The sequence below is a fragment of the Lipotes vexillifer genome, unplaced genomic scaffold (genome assembly GCF_000442215.2).
Source record: "Lipotes vexillifer unplaced genomic scaffold, Lipotes_vexillifer_v1.1 scaffold672, whole genome shotgun sequence".
NCBI lineage: Eukaryota > Metazoa > Chordata > Mammalia > Artiodactyla > Lipotidae > Lipotes > Lipotes vexillifer.
Window position 1 is genome coordinate 1,308,138 of NW_006787454.1, and position 15,007 is coordinate 1,323,144.

The following is a 15,007-nucleotide window of genomic DNA, read 5'->3' on the forward strand; positions in this document are numbered from 1 at the left end:
TCTTACCCATTGTCTCTCTCCTCTACTAGGAGCCATGCTTAGATACCAGTGCCAAAGACCTTCAACCTGCAAACTTAACTCCACTCAGAGGCTGAAGCAGTCTTAGGACTTAAGGAGGTATGTCCCCACCAGATGTGATTTTGCTGCCTAAGCCCGAGGTGTGGTGACTGGGATGACTGCTAGGGGCTTGCAGCATATTGAGCTACAACTTTCATCCCATCCCCTTCTCCAGAGCACCTATTCCATATGATGGGGCTTCTGCCTCCAGTTTGGGCTTAAATTTCAGTTGCCAGCTAGGACTGATGGTTCCTTGACTACAAGCATATCTTGGAGATACTGCAGGTTCAGTTCCAGACCACTCCAATAAAGCGAATATAACAGTAGAGTGAGTGACAGGAATTTTTAAAATTTTCAGTGCATATAAAAGTTATGTTTACACTATACTGTACCCTATTAAGTGTGAAATAGTATTATGTCTAAAAAATTATATACCTTAAATAAAAAATACTTTATTGCTAAAAATGCTAATCATCATCTGAGACTTCAGCAAGTTGTAATCTTTTTGCTGGTGGAGGATCTTGCCTCAATGCCGATGGCTGCTGGCTGATCAGGGTGTTGGTTGCTGTGGCCATTTCTTGAAATATGACAACAATAAAGGTTGCTGTGTTGATTGACTCTTCTTTTCACGATTTTTCTTGTAGCATATGCAATACTGTTTGGTAGCATTTTATCCACAGTAGAACTTGTTTCAAAGTTGGAGTCAGTCCTCTCAAACCCTGACAGTACTTTATTGACTGAGTTTGTGTAATATGCTAAATCCTTTGTTGTCATTTCAACAATCTTCAAAGCATCTTCACCAGGCGTAGACTCCATCTCAAGAAACCACTTTCTTTGATCACCCATAAGAAGGGACTCCTCATCTGTTAAAGTTTTATCATGAGGTTGCAGCAATTCAGGCACATCTTTAGACTCCACTTCTAATTCTAGTTCTCTTGATATTTCCACCGCATCTACAGTTTTCTATCATTGAAGTCTTAACCCTTCAGCATCACACACGAGGGCTGGAGTCAACTTCTTCCAAACTCCTCTTAACGGTGATATTTTGACCTCTTCCTATGAATCACAAATTTTCTTGACTGCATCTAGAATGGCAAATTCTCTTCCAGAAGGTTTTCCATGTACTTTGCCCAGATCCATTAGAGAAATCACTATCTATGGCAACTGTAGCCTTATGAAATGTATTTCTTAAATAATAAGACTTGAAAGTCAAAATTGCTCCTTGATCCATGGGCTGCAGAATGGTTTTGTGTTAGCAGGCGTGAAAACAGCGTTAGTCTTGTTTGTACATGTCCATCAGAGCTCTTGGGTGACCAGGTGTATTGTCAATATTTTGAAGGAATATATATTTTTTCTGAGCAGTGGGTCTCAACATTGGGCTTCATATATTCAGTAAACCATGTTGTAAACTGTGGATGTGCCGTTATCTAGGCTTTGTTGTTCCATTTATAGAGTAAAAGCACAGTTGATTTCACATAATTCTTAGGGGTTCTAGGATTTTCAGAATGACAAATGAGCATTGGCTTCAACTTCAAGTCCCCAGCTGCATTAACCCCTAACAAGAGGGTCAGCCTGTCCTTTGAAGCTTTGAAGCCAGGCATTGACTTCTCTCTAGCTATGAAAGTCTTAGATGGCATCTTCTTCCAATAGAATGCTGTTTCATCTACACTGAAAATCTGTTGTTTAGTGTAGTGACCTTCATTAGTTATCTTAGCAAGATGTTCTGGATAACTTGCAGCTTCTATGTCAGCTGCTTCACTTTGTACTTTTATGTTATGGAAATGACTTCTCTCCTTAAACCTCATGAACCAACCTCTGCTAGCTTCAAACTGTTTTCTGCAGCTTCCTCACCTCTCTCCCTTCATAGAATTGAAGAGAGTTTGGGCCTTGTGCTGGATTAGGCTTTGGCTTAAGGAAATGTTGTGGCTGGTTTGCTCCTCTATCCAGATCATAAGAACTTTCTCCATATCAGCAGTAAGGCTGTTTCACTCTCTTATCATTCATGTTCACTTGGAGTAGCATTTCTCATTTCCTTCAAGAACTTTTCCTTTGTGTTCACAGTTTGGCTAACTGTTTGGTGTAAGAGGCCTAGTTTTTGGCCTATCTTAGCTTATGACAGGCCTTCCTCAGTAAACTGAATCATTTCTAGCTTTTGATTTAAAGTGAGAGAAGTGTAACTCTTCCTTTTACTTGAACACTTAGAAGCCATTGTAGGGTTATGAATTGGTCTAATTTAAATATTGTTGTTTTAATAGGGTGGCTCAAGGAGAGGGAGAGAGATGGGGAATGGTCGGTCAGTGGAGCAATCAGAACACACAAAACATATATCAATTAAGTTCACTGTCTTATGTGGGCACACTTCATGCCCACAGACAATTACAATAGTAACATCAAAGATCATTGATCACAGATAATCACAACAAATACAGTAATAATGAAAAAGTCTGAAATATTGCAAGAATCACAGAAATGTGACACACAGACATGAAATGAACAAATGCTGTTAGAAAAATCATGCTGATAGACTTGCTCGATGCAGGGTTGCCACAAACCTTCAATTTGTAAAAAAATGCAGTGTCTGCAAAGCACAATAAAGTAAGCCTGTATAACCATACCAGGCTCTCTCCCTGCAATTGGACTTGTTCCCAATTCTATCCCTAGCCATTGGCTAAGATGCCGCCTCTAATCAGAGTATTCTCTTTTACTTGTCCTTCTACTCCTCCCTGCCTGTTTCACCACCTGACTGAAAATTCTGCTACTGTCTAGAGCTTCCTGTCATGCTTCACTCCCAGGTATAAATGATAACCTACACTAGAATCAAGCTCACCACTATCCCTTTGGCTATTAGGATTTGGATTGCTTGCTATCCAGTTTCATTGGAGCCAAACTGTAGGAAGAGAGGTTTTGAACCAAATAGTTCTGAATTTGAACTCTGGTTCTGACACTTATTAGCTGTGTGATCTTAGGCAAGTTATTGACTTCTCTGAGTCTCAGTTTCACCGTCTGTAATATGGGGGTAAATAATATCTACCTTGAAAAGTTGTGAGGATTAGTGATTACCTATGACAAGTAGCTAATGCAGAGCCTAGCATATAGCTGGCATTCAAGCCTCCCCACCCTGCCCGCTCTATCCTCTGTCCCTAGCTTCCTTCTCCCATTCTACTAGCCCATGGCACAGATTCCATCCTTTGACTATGGAGTTGCATGGGCTGTTTCAGGCTGTTCCTTCTCTCTTGATTTGAGCTGAGCTGACTGCTTTAACTTCCTGAGTTTATGTTTTCTTTTTGGCCCATATCCTTTAAGCAAAAATTCCTTTTTAACTGCCTCTAGTTTACACAACTCAGCCACTTTGATCTATTTCTTTCTAGCATAAGAGGCATTTGTTCTATTTGGAGGTAAGATGCATGCCATAGTTTTTTCAAAGAACCCTATAGTCATCTCCAGAGAAGATGTTGGCCTGGTCTCCCCAAAGATGATGTGTAGGGTGGATGGCATTCATTACATTCACATGCAAAAGATGTTCTTTTGAGCAAGAGTATTTTTTGCGATGAATTTTTAAGTGCACAATTTATTTATTTTTTTTCAAGGTTACAATTAGCATTACATGACCATATGACTTTTCTGGAAGGCATAAAGCTGCTTTCTGGAGCCCAGCACCCTCAGACACCTTGGCAGGAATGGCTGGGATCCCATATGTTTCTTCATTCCTCCTAGACAGTGCTGACATTTGGGGATTTATTCTTAGAGTTTGCTTCTTTGAACATGTTTGGTTCAATTAGTCTACTGAAGCTGAGGTGGAATAAACTGTTTTTTAAAGAAGTGGTACCATATTCAGAACAGGATGTTTGAAACACAACAGATGGGCTTGTGATCAGGCTAAACTGCCATTTATCAAATTTAGAGTAAACTTAAGTAGATCCACAGCACTTAACCCAGTTCCTTAAAAAGTAGAAGCTCAAGAAATGCTGGTTAGAAGAAAGAATGAATCATAAAGAACTAATGGCTGGAAATCTATTGACACCTTAGGGAAAGGAGAATATTTAAATAAGTTGCAGATCATTTAATCTTAGAATGTCAGATGTACTACAGTGTGAATAAATTGTCACTAATTTTCTTTTCCGAGATTAAAAGGTCAGAGCTGCTTTATGTGGTAGTGGGTTACCATTTGTTGAGGACCTACTGTAATGGGCATCTACTCTTTTTGTTTACCTAGCATCTCTGTTCCTTTTGGGGAACTGCCTGTCGTCGTAGTCAGTGAGATGATCGAATATGGTATTGCCTAGCACATATTCCACGCTGAGCCAGTTCCTGTACTGTGTACCCCCTACACAACCATTCTTGGTGCAGGCATAGACATGCAGATGTGTGACACAGGTAGTTCTCATCAGGATCTTCCTCTGGACTGAAACATAGATATTGAAAAGAGAGGTTTCTATTTGAATTGGGATTACTATACTCAGAATTGGTGAGTCTGGGCATTAGATGCAGGTAAATGTTTAATGGCCGTCTCTGGCTGACTTCCAAAAAATGCATATATATATATATACATTTATTATAAAGTCGACTGATATAAAAGGCATGTAGCACATAATTTTCAAGAAATATTAAAATATTCAGTACTCTTTTTTATGAATTTCATATAGCCCATTAATTCTCACAAGATACTTTCACTGATTTTTGCTTAACTCTTGAGTTTGTGGTCAGCTTATGGTTGTCATTGAGGATCATGTAGTTCCAACATAAACACTGGTTGATATTTTCATTTATCTTAATGATGGAAATCCAACAATAAAGCTATATGCTAGAATTTACAGTCATGCTAGTGATATGAGTGACTTCTTTGTTGAATTGTTAAAACAGTTTTTGAATACTGGAAGAATATTTCCTTAAATGTTTTGTTGCTATTTACAGTGTGACAGCTATAGACATGAACACTTTAAAATTTAACCCTCATTGTTTATAATCTGCATTTTCTCCATCATTTAGATAATCAACAAAACAGTAAATCATTTAGATAATCAAAAAACAGTAAATCAAACCCTGATTTGTAGCATTAGCCAATATCCATGGCTGGCGTCAACATTCCAATGTGACATCATTGAACATGGGTTTGAAAATTGATGTGCAGTAGCACACCAGTATAGTGGATTTCCACTGTACAGATATAATAGGAATCAACAGCCTTAAGAGCATGGATAATACTAAAATGTAGTAACATAATTAGGAAGTGAATTTTGAATATTGATTGCCTTCATTTTAATATAATTCATTTAACTGTAAATTACCATAATTTTTATTAATGATTATTTTTAGCCACTCACTCACTAGATCCCTGAAAATTTAAAAGTTGGCTTTCACAAGCCAGTAGAAGCTAGTTCCAGCACATCACTGAACAAGGACTGTTGTGTGGATAATTCCTTCACCTGATAGAGAGGATCTGTCTGCAGAAAACAGGCTCCTCCTCAAGGGAAGCACTGTGGAGAAAGGGACCAGCAGACGGGATTCTGCCCAGGGATTATCTCCATATCTTTCTGTTTTCTAGCTAGATGGACCCAGACTTTTGTTGCTACCAAATAGTCCTGAAATGTGGAGAGTTCTGTACTTTATATTTATTACTTCCATTTAAAATGGCCTTCATTTTACAGTTGAAGTATTTTGGTTATTAAGCGCTGTCTCATTTAATCTTGAGAAAAATCTATAAGATGTCTGAATGCATGTTTTCCTTTGTTCTCACTTTTCTGATAAGCCATGAGAAGTTAAGTGACTTGGGCTTGGGTGAATTCAAGCCCAGTTCTGTCTGACTGCAAAACAACTTCCTCAGCCTGCCTTCTCAGCAAATGTAGGTTTACTAAATAGCAAATATATCAGCATCTGTAAGATTACTAAGCTTCTGCCCTAAAGAAAAGAAAACATTTGTTCACTGGCTTCTTCCACCTCTTAGCTCCCTCCCTAGTCTGCCATGATTCCTTAAAGCTCCCTTTTTGGCATTTCTTAGATATTTCATCATTTAATCCTCTTGTTCTCTCAAACCTAGAGATGTTAACAGCTTAGGGAAATAAGCTTAGGGAAATAATATTATCCTGAAAGAAGGCAGACAGAAAAGAGTACATATTGTATCATTTATATACTATTCTAGAAAATGCAAACTATAGTGAAAGAAAGCAGATCAGTGGTTGCCTATGGACCAAGAAGGAGGGATGGATTGTAAAGGGGTAAAAGGAAACTTGGGGAGTGAAAGATATGTTCACCACTTGATTGCGGTGATGATTTTAACATCATATATGTCAAAAGTCAATAAATCCAACACTTTAAATATGTGTAGTTTATTGTATGTCAATTATACCTCAGTATAGCTGTTTGTTTTTGAAAACAAGTTGCTTTATACTTATTCCCTAGACATTTTATGTGTGTGTGTCTATCTTTCAGACAGACTTTTGCTTTGGTTTTTAATGATCTATTTAAACAACTGACAGTGAACATTAACTAGAAACATTAAAATCAGTAGTAACATGAAATATTAATATATGGAAAGGAAAAACAAAACCCCAATCTTATAAATCACGATTGAGTCATAAAATCTATAGCCTTTTACCATGTTCTAGCTTATAAGTCAAGATGTATATTGTAGAAATCAATGAATATGTAATGTTTCACATTATATATGTTTTTTCCATTAGCCTGTATTTTTAAAGATCTTTTCCATATTTCTACATAGTCTGTGAATTTGTCAATTCTAACGGAATTTTGCTTAAAATTAAATTAACATATCATGATTTGCTTGTTGATTTATTCATATCTAAATATTTGGGTCATTTAAGTTTACTAGTAAGAATGCATAGTTCAGTTTTAGCAATTTTTATAAATTTATTTTTTCATTTGAATCATCCCCTTGCCATATATTATTGATATTCCAATGTGACATAGGGGAAAGGACATTGAACATGGTGTCTGAAGAACTGGGTTGAGCTTTGACCGGCCGCATACTGGCTGAGGATCTTCTAAAAGTCGCTTAATATATCTGGGATATTTAAAAAATATGAGCAGTAAAAATAATTATACTTGTTCTGCTAATCTCACAAGGTGTGGTTGAGAATCATGGAAAAATTTACAATTGTAATTATTATCCATTAGTTCATTGGGCTATTTTTTCATTGGAACCTCTTCTGTATAGATTTGTATTCATTCCAAGCAGATTTTGAAGAAAAAAATGTTTCCCAATCATATTATGAATACTTTTTCTCATTCCTTCAAATTCTTCTTCATCTCCATTATGCTTTCTGTGTGTGTGCAGGTGATATAGTTTGATGTAATCAAACCTGCTAACCTTGTTATTTATAATTTCCTATGCTTCAGAAATAACTTAGAAACCTATTTTAAACAGTTTTAAAATATTTAACTCAGTAGTATATTTGGAATTTATTATGGTGTATGGTGTGAATTGTGGCTAGAAATTAAAATCTTTAATTCTACACTAAAATTTTCTCAACAGCATCAAATAGTTAACAAATGAATTTACTTTGTGGCCTGCATGTTCTAGGTAGGCACTGAATAAGAGCTAAAGAAACATATAAATGGAAGACTCGATCTCTGACCTTAAAGAGTTCATAGTGTAGTGAGGGAGACAAGTAGGTAAAACCAATAACATATATGATATAATTTCAGTGGGTTTCACTTTCTCTCCTTCCTGGGTGACCTACAGGGCATGTGAGAATCATTCCATAACATGTCCATGTGCCCATCAAAATGTGGGGAATTTCTCTGCTAATTAAGGTCCTATCTCTCCAACCATTTCTCCTCTATGGCCTTCTTGGCTTCCTAGAATTCTACTCAGGAGATGAGGCAGATCTTCTCTGTCTTGACTCCCATAAACCTATTGGGGTTTTTGTGATTTTCCTCAGAAATCTAGGGCTCTGCCCACTTTGCAGCAGAGATAGGATGTTCTTACTCTTTGCTTCCTCTCCTGCTTGTCTCCCTTCCCTGAACACAGGGAAATTTTTTCTCATCTAGGCTGGAAGTAAGAGCATTAGGGATAGCTGGTTCTTTTTTATTTATTAAATAACAGTGGTTAACAGAATAGTTAAGCATTTGGACTCTGAAGACAGAATACCTGGGTACATAATCCTGGCTACATCACATACCAGTTTTGTGACCTTTTGTGACTCTCTGTGCCTCAGTTTCATTTTTTGGTTCAATGGGAATAATTTAAACACTTAATATAGTGCCTGGCACATAAATGTTCAATAAATATTTATTTAATTGGATGAAATTCAGTTTTCCTCTACTAAAATTAAATGAGATTAAATGAGAAAATGCCTGTTAAGTACTTAGAACAGTGTCTAGCACCCAGTAAGAGTACACATAGCCTTTATTATAATACTTTTCTTGTTGCATTTCTGCTTTTCCAATGCCTAGAACTTTGAAATTCAAAAGTCAAGAAGGGGTGAGTTATGGTGAGGAGCAATGATGCAATGATAGCAAGAGAGTAACAGTAAATATAGGGGTTGAAGGGGAACATTTATTAATCTTTCAAAAATATAATCTCTTCATATGCAGGGATCTCTTACTTTGTTTCCCCAATCATGATCTTTTCTTTCCCCAAAGCATTAAAAAAATTGAGATATAATTGACATACAACATTATATTAGTTTCAGGTGTACAACATAGTGATTAGATATTTGCATACACTGTGAAATGATCAACACAGTAAGTCTAGTTCACATCCGTCACAATGCATAGTTATGAAAAAATTTTTTTGTGATGAGTCCCCATAGATCTTGTACACCAATCATATACAGATTCCTTCTCCTAAAAGAAGTTACTTTTTTACTCAAAACACATCTTTCATTGCCTACAGAATAAACCCAAACTCCTTAATGATGTGTCCCTAACTGTGTCTCCAGTTCTCCCATTTGTCTTTTTATTTTTTTTTTAGTTTTTATTGCAGTATAGTTGCTTTACAATGTGTTAGTTTCTGCTGTACAGCAAAGTGAATCAGCTATACATATATCCCTTCATTTTTGGATTTCCTTCCAATTTAGGTCAACATGGAGCATTGAGTAGAGTTTCCCGTGTTATACAGTAGGTTCTCATTAATTATCTATTTTATACATAGTATCAATAGTGTATATATGTCAATCCCAATCTCTTAATTCATGCCACCCCCACCCTTTCCCCCTTGGTGTCCATAAGTTTGTTCTCTACGTCTGTGTCTCTATTTTTGCTTTGCAAATAAGATCATCTATACCATTATTCTAGATTCCACATATATACATTAATATATGATATTTGTTTTTCTCTTTCTGATTTACTTCACTCCATATGACAGTCTCTAGGTCCATCCACGTCTCTGCAAATGACCCAGTTTCATTCCTTTTTATGGCTGAGTAATATTCCATTGCATATATGTACCACATCTTCTTTATCCATTCCTCTGTTGATGGACATTTAGGTTGCTTCCATGTCCTCCTGGCTGTTGTAAATAGTGCTGCAAGGAACATTGGGGTGCATGTGTGTTTTTGAATTATGGTTTTCTCTGGGTGTATGCCCAGTAGTAGGATTGCTGTATCATATGGTAGTTCTAGTTTTAGTTTTTTAAGGAACCTCCATACTGTTCTCCATAGTGGCTGTATCAATTTACATTCCAACCAAGAGTGTAAGAGGGTTTCCTTTTCTCCACACCCTCTCCAAAATTTTGTTTGTAGAATTGTTGATGATGGCCATTCTGACTGCTGTGAGATGATACCTCATTGTAGTTTTGATTTGCATATCTTTGATAATTAGTGATGTTGAGCATCTTTTCATGGTTTGTTGGCCACCTTTATGTCTTCTTTGGAGAAATGTCTATTTAGACCTTCTGCCCATTTTTAGATTGGGTTGTTTCTTTTTTTGATACAGAGCTGCATGAGCTGTTTGTATATTTTGGAGATTAATCCCTTGTCAGTTGCTTCATTTGCAAATATTTTCTCCCATTCTGAGGGTTGTCTTTTCATTATGTTTATGGTTTTCTCTGCTGTGCAAAAGCTTTAAAGTTTCATTAGGTCCCATTTGTTTAGTTTTGCTTTTATTTTTATTACTCTAGGAGGTGGGTCAAAAAGGATCTTGCTGTGATTTATGTCAAAGACTGTTCTTCCTATGTTTTCCTCTAAGAGCTTTATAGTGTCTGGTCTTACATTTAGGTCTTTAATCCATTTTGAGTTTATTTTTGTGTATGGTGTTAAGGAGTGTTCTAATTTCATTCTTTTACATGTAGCTGTCCAGTTTTCCCAGCACCACTTACTGAAGAGACTATCTTTTCTCCATTGTATATTCTTGCCTCCTTTGTCAAAGATTAGGTGACCATAGGTGTGTGGGTTTATCTCTGGGCTTTCTATCCTGTTGCATTGATCTATATTTCTGTTTTTGTGCCAGGACCATACTATCTTGATTACTGTAGCTTTGTAGTATCGTCTGAAGTCAGGGAGCCTGATTCCTCCAGCTCCGATTTTCTTTCTCAAAATTTCTTTGGCTATTCGGTGTCTTTTGTGTGTCCATTCAAATGGTAACATTTTTTGTTCTAAATCTGTGAAAAATGCCATTGGTAATTTGGTAGGGATTGCATTGAATCTGTAGATTGCTTTGGGTAGTATAGACGTTTTCACAATATTGATTCTTCTAATTCAAGAACATGGTATATCTCTCCATCTGTTTGTGTCATCTTTGATTTCTTTCACCAGTATCTTATAGTTTTCTGCGTACAGGTCTTTTGCCTCCTTAGGTGGGTTTATTCCTAGGTATTTTATTCTTTTTGTTGCAGTGGTAAATGGGGTTGTTTCCTTAATTTCTCTTTCTGATCTTTCATTGTTAGTGTATAGGAATGCAAGTGATTTCTGTGTATTAATTTTGTATCCTGCAACTTAATAAATTTATTGATTAGCTCTAGTAGTTTTCTGGTGGCCTCTTTAGGATTCTCTATGTATAGTATCATGTCATCTGCAAACAGTGACAGTTTTACTTCTTCTTTTCCAATTTGGATTCATTTATTTCTTTTTCTTCTCTGATTGCCTTGTCTAGGACTTCCAAAACTGTGTTGAATAATAGTGGTGAGAGTGGACACCCTTGTTTTATTCCTGATTTTAGAGGAAATGCTCTCAGTTTTTCACCATTGAGAATGATATTTGCTGTGGATTTGTCATATATGGCCTTTATTATGTTGAAGTAGGTTCCCTCTGTCCATTACTGGAGACTTTGCATCATAAATGGGTGTTGAATTTTGTCAAAACCTTTTCCCGCATCTATTAAGGTGACCATATGGTTTTTCTCCTTCAATTTGTTAATATGGTTTATCACATTGATTGATTTGCATATACTGAAGAATCCTTGCATTCCTGGGATAAACCCCACTTGATCATGGTGTATGATCCTTTTAATGTGCTGTTGGATTCTGTTTGCTAGTATTTTCAGGATTTTTGCATCTATGTTCATCAGGGATATTGGCCTGTAGTTTTCTTTCTTTGTGACATCTTTGTCTGGTTTTGGTATCAGGGTGATGGTGGCCTCGTAGAATGAGTTTGGGAGTGTTCCTCCCTCTGCTATATTTTGGAAGAGTTTGAGAAGGATAGGTGTTAGCTCTTCTCTAAATGTTTGAAGAATTTGCCTGTGAAGCCATCTGGTCCTAGGCTTTTGTTTCTTGGAAGATTTTAAATCACAGTCTTCAATTTCAGTGTGTTCATATTTTCTATTTCTTCCTGGTGCAATCTAGGAAGGTTGTACTTATCTAAGAATTTGTCCATTTCTTCCAGGTTGTCCATTTTATTGACATATAGTTGCTTGTAGTAATCTCTTATGATCCTTTATATTTCTGCAATGTTAGTTGTAACTTCTTTTTCATTTCTAATTTTATTGATTTGAGTCCTCTCCCTTTTTTTCTTGATGAGTCTGGCTAAAAATTTATCAGTTTTGTTTATCTTCTCAAAGAGCCAGCTTTTAGTTTCATTGATCTTTGCTATTGTTTTCTTTGTTTCTATTTCACTTATTTCTGCTCTGATCTTTATGATTTCTTTCCTTCTACTAAGTTTGGGGTGGTGTTTTGTTCTTTTTTCTCTAGTTGCTTTAGGTGTAAGTTTAGGTTGTTTATTTGAGATTTTTCTTTTTTCTTGAGGTAGGATTGTATTGCTATAAACTTCTCTCTTAGAATTGCTTTTGCTGCATCCCATAGGCTTTGGGTTGTCGTGTTTTCATTGTCATTTGTTTCTAGGTATTGTTTTATTTCCTCTTTGATTTCTTCAGTACTTTCTTGGCTATTTAGCAGCGTATTGTTTAGCCTCCATGTGTTTGTGTTTTTCACATTTTTTTTGCCTGTAATTTATTTCTAATCTCATAGCGTTGTGGTCGGAAATGATGCTTGATATGGTTTCAGTTTTCTTAAATTTACCGAGCCTTGATTTGTGAAGCAAGATGTGATCTATCCTGGAGAGTGTTCTGTGTGCAGTTGAGAAGAACGTGTATTCTGCTGTTTTTGGATAGAATGTTCTATAAATATCAATTAAGTCTATCTGTTCTAATGTGTCATTTAAGGCTTGTGTTTCCTTATTAGTTTTCTGTCTGGATGATCTATACATTGGTGTAAGTGGAGTATTAAAATCCCTTACTATTATTGTATTGCTGTCAATTTCCCCTCTTTTGGCTGTTAGCGTTTGCCTTATGTATTGAGGTGCTCCTATGTTGGGTGCATAAATATTTACAATTGTTATATCTTTTTCTTGGATTAATCCGTTGATCATCATGTAGTGTCTTTCCTTGTCTCTTGTAATAGTCTTTATTTTAAAGTCTGTTTTGTCTGATACAAGTATTGCTACTCCAGCTTTCTTTTGATTTCCATTTGCATGGAATATCTTTTTCCATCCCCTCACTTTCAGTCTGTATGTGTCCCTAGGTCTGAAGTGGGTCTCTAGTAGACAGCATATATATGGGTCTTGTTTTTGTATCCATTCAGCCAGTCTGTGTCTTTTGGTTAAAGCATTTAATCCATTTACATTTAAGGTAATTATCAATATGCATGTTCCTATTACCATTTTCTTAATTGTTTTCTATTGTTTTTGTAGGTCTTTTTCTTCTCTTGTGTTTCCCAGCTAGAGAAGTTCCTTTAGGATTTGTTGTAATGCTAGTTTGGTGGTGCTGAATTCTCTTAGCTTTTTCTTTCTGTAAAGCTTTTGACTTCTCTGTCGAATCTGAATTGAGATCCTTTCTGGGTACGGTAATCTTGGTTGTAGGTTTTTCCCTTTCATCACTTTAAATATGTACTGCTACTCCTTTCTGGCCTGCAATATTTCTGCTGAAAAATCTGTTGATAACCTTATGGGGATTCCCTTGTAGGTTATTTGTTGCTTTTCCCTTGCTGCTTTTAATATTTTTTCTTTGTATTTAATTTTTGTTAGCTTAATTAATATGTGTCTCGGTATGTTTCTCCTTGGGTTTATCCTGTGTGGGACTTTTTGTGCTTCCTGGACTTGATTGACTGTTTCCTTTCCCATGTCAGGGAAGTTTTCGACTATAATCTCTTCAAATATTTTCTCAGACTCTTTCTCTTTCTCTTCTTCTTCTGGGACCCCTATAATTCAAATGATGGTGTGTTTAATGTTATCCCAGAGGTCTCTGAGACTGTCCTCATTTCTTTTCATTCTTTTTTCTTTATTTTGCTCTTACAGCAGTTCTTTCCACCATTCTATCTTCCAGCTCACTTACCCATTCTTCTGCCTCAGTTATCCTGCTATTGATTCTTTCTAGTGTATTTTGCATTTCAGTAATTGTGTTGTTCATTACTGTTTGTTTGTTCTTTAGTTCTTCTAGGTCCTTGTTAACTATTTCTTATATCTTAATTCATGCCTCCATTCTATTTCTGAGATCTTGGATCATGTTTACTATCATTACTCTGAATTCTTTTTCAGGTAGATTGCCCATTTCCTCCTCATTGATTTGGTCTTGTGGGTTTCTACCTTGCTACTTCGTCTGCAGCATATTTCTCTGTCATCTCATTTTGTCTTACTTACTGTGTTTGTGGTCTCCTTTCTGCAAGCTGCAGGGGTATAGTACCTCTTGCTTCTGTTGTCGGCCCACTGGTGGGTGAGTTTGGTCCAAGGGCTTGTGTAGGCTTCTGAGTAGGAGGGACTGGTGCCTGTGCTCTGGTTAGTGGAGCTGAGTCTTTTCCCTCTGATGGGCAGGGCCACATCAGGTGGTGTGCTTTGGGGTGTCTGTGAGCTTAGTATGACTTTAGGCAGCCTATCTGCTGATGGGTGGGTCTGTGTTCCTATCTTGCTGGTTGTTTGGCATGAGGTGTCCAGCACAGGAGCCTGCAGGCAGTTGGGTGGAGCTGGGTCTTGGTGTTGAAATAGATACTCACTCAGGCCGGGGAGTGTACAGCGGCCACAACTGAGTTGTGAACTAATTGCCTGTGGCAGCATAGACCAGCAGGCAGTTGCAACAGACTGGGGCATGCTGGCTCTCACTCCAGGCTTATTTTGTACTAGTTCATAGTCTCAGAAGAAAAATTTTCTCTTTCCAATAGTTTCAATAAAAGTTCTGTGGTTGATGCTCACTGGAAAGTGCTGAGTTGCTTTCAGTCTTTGTGTTACAGCCTCCTTTGCTGCTGTGATGACCCTGGCCAGAGCCACCTCCTCAGTGTGTCTTGCTGTCTCCATGGCCCCAGCATGGGCAGCCAGAAACCCCATTTGTCTTTGTTAAGTCTGAATTATACATTTTTAGTCACATATTATAAGGTTTCCTATTATTATGAATTTCCCTTTTTCTAGCTCTCTTACCTAGAAAGCTTCCCTCCTTCTTCTCACTGAGGGTACCCATCAAAGGGGACAAATAGAGGCTGATGTCCAGTTCACAATAATCTCACCAATTGATGTCCTTGCCTTGGACCTATGACTGTCCAAAGAAGACTTCTTTTTTTTTTTTTTTTTTTTTTTTG

The 15,007-nt window shown here is 37.0% G+C and overlaps 1 pseudogene; it reads right to left on the bottom strand.

Moving 5' to 3' along the window:
• Positions 1 to 539: 539 nt before the first annotated feature.
• LOC103070752 (tigger transposable element-derived protein 1 pseudogene) lies at positions 540 to 2,266 on the bottom strand (annotated as a pseudogene).
• Between the last annotated feature and the right edge of the window lie 12,741 nt (positions 2,267 to 15,007).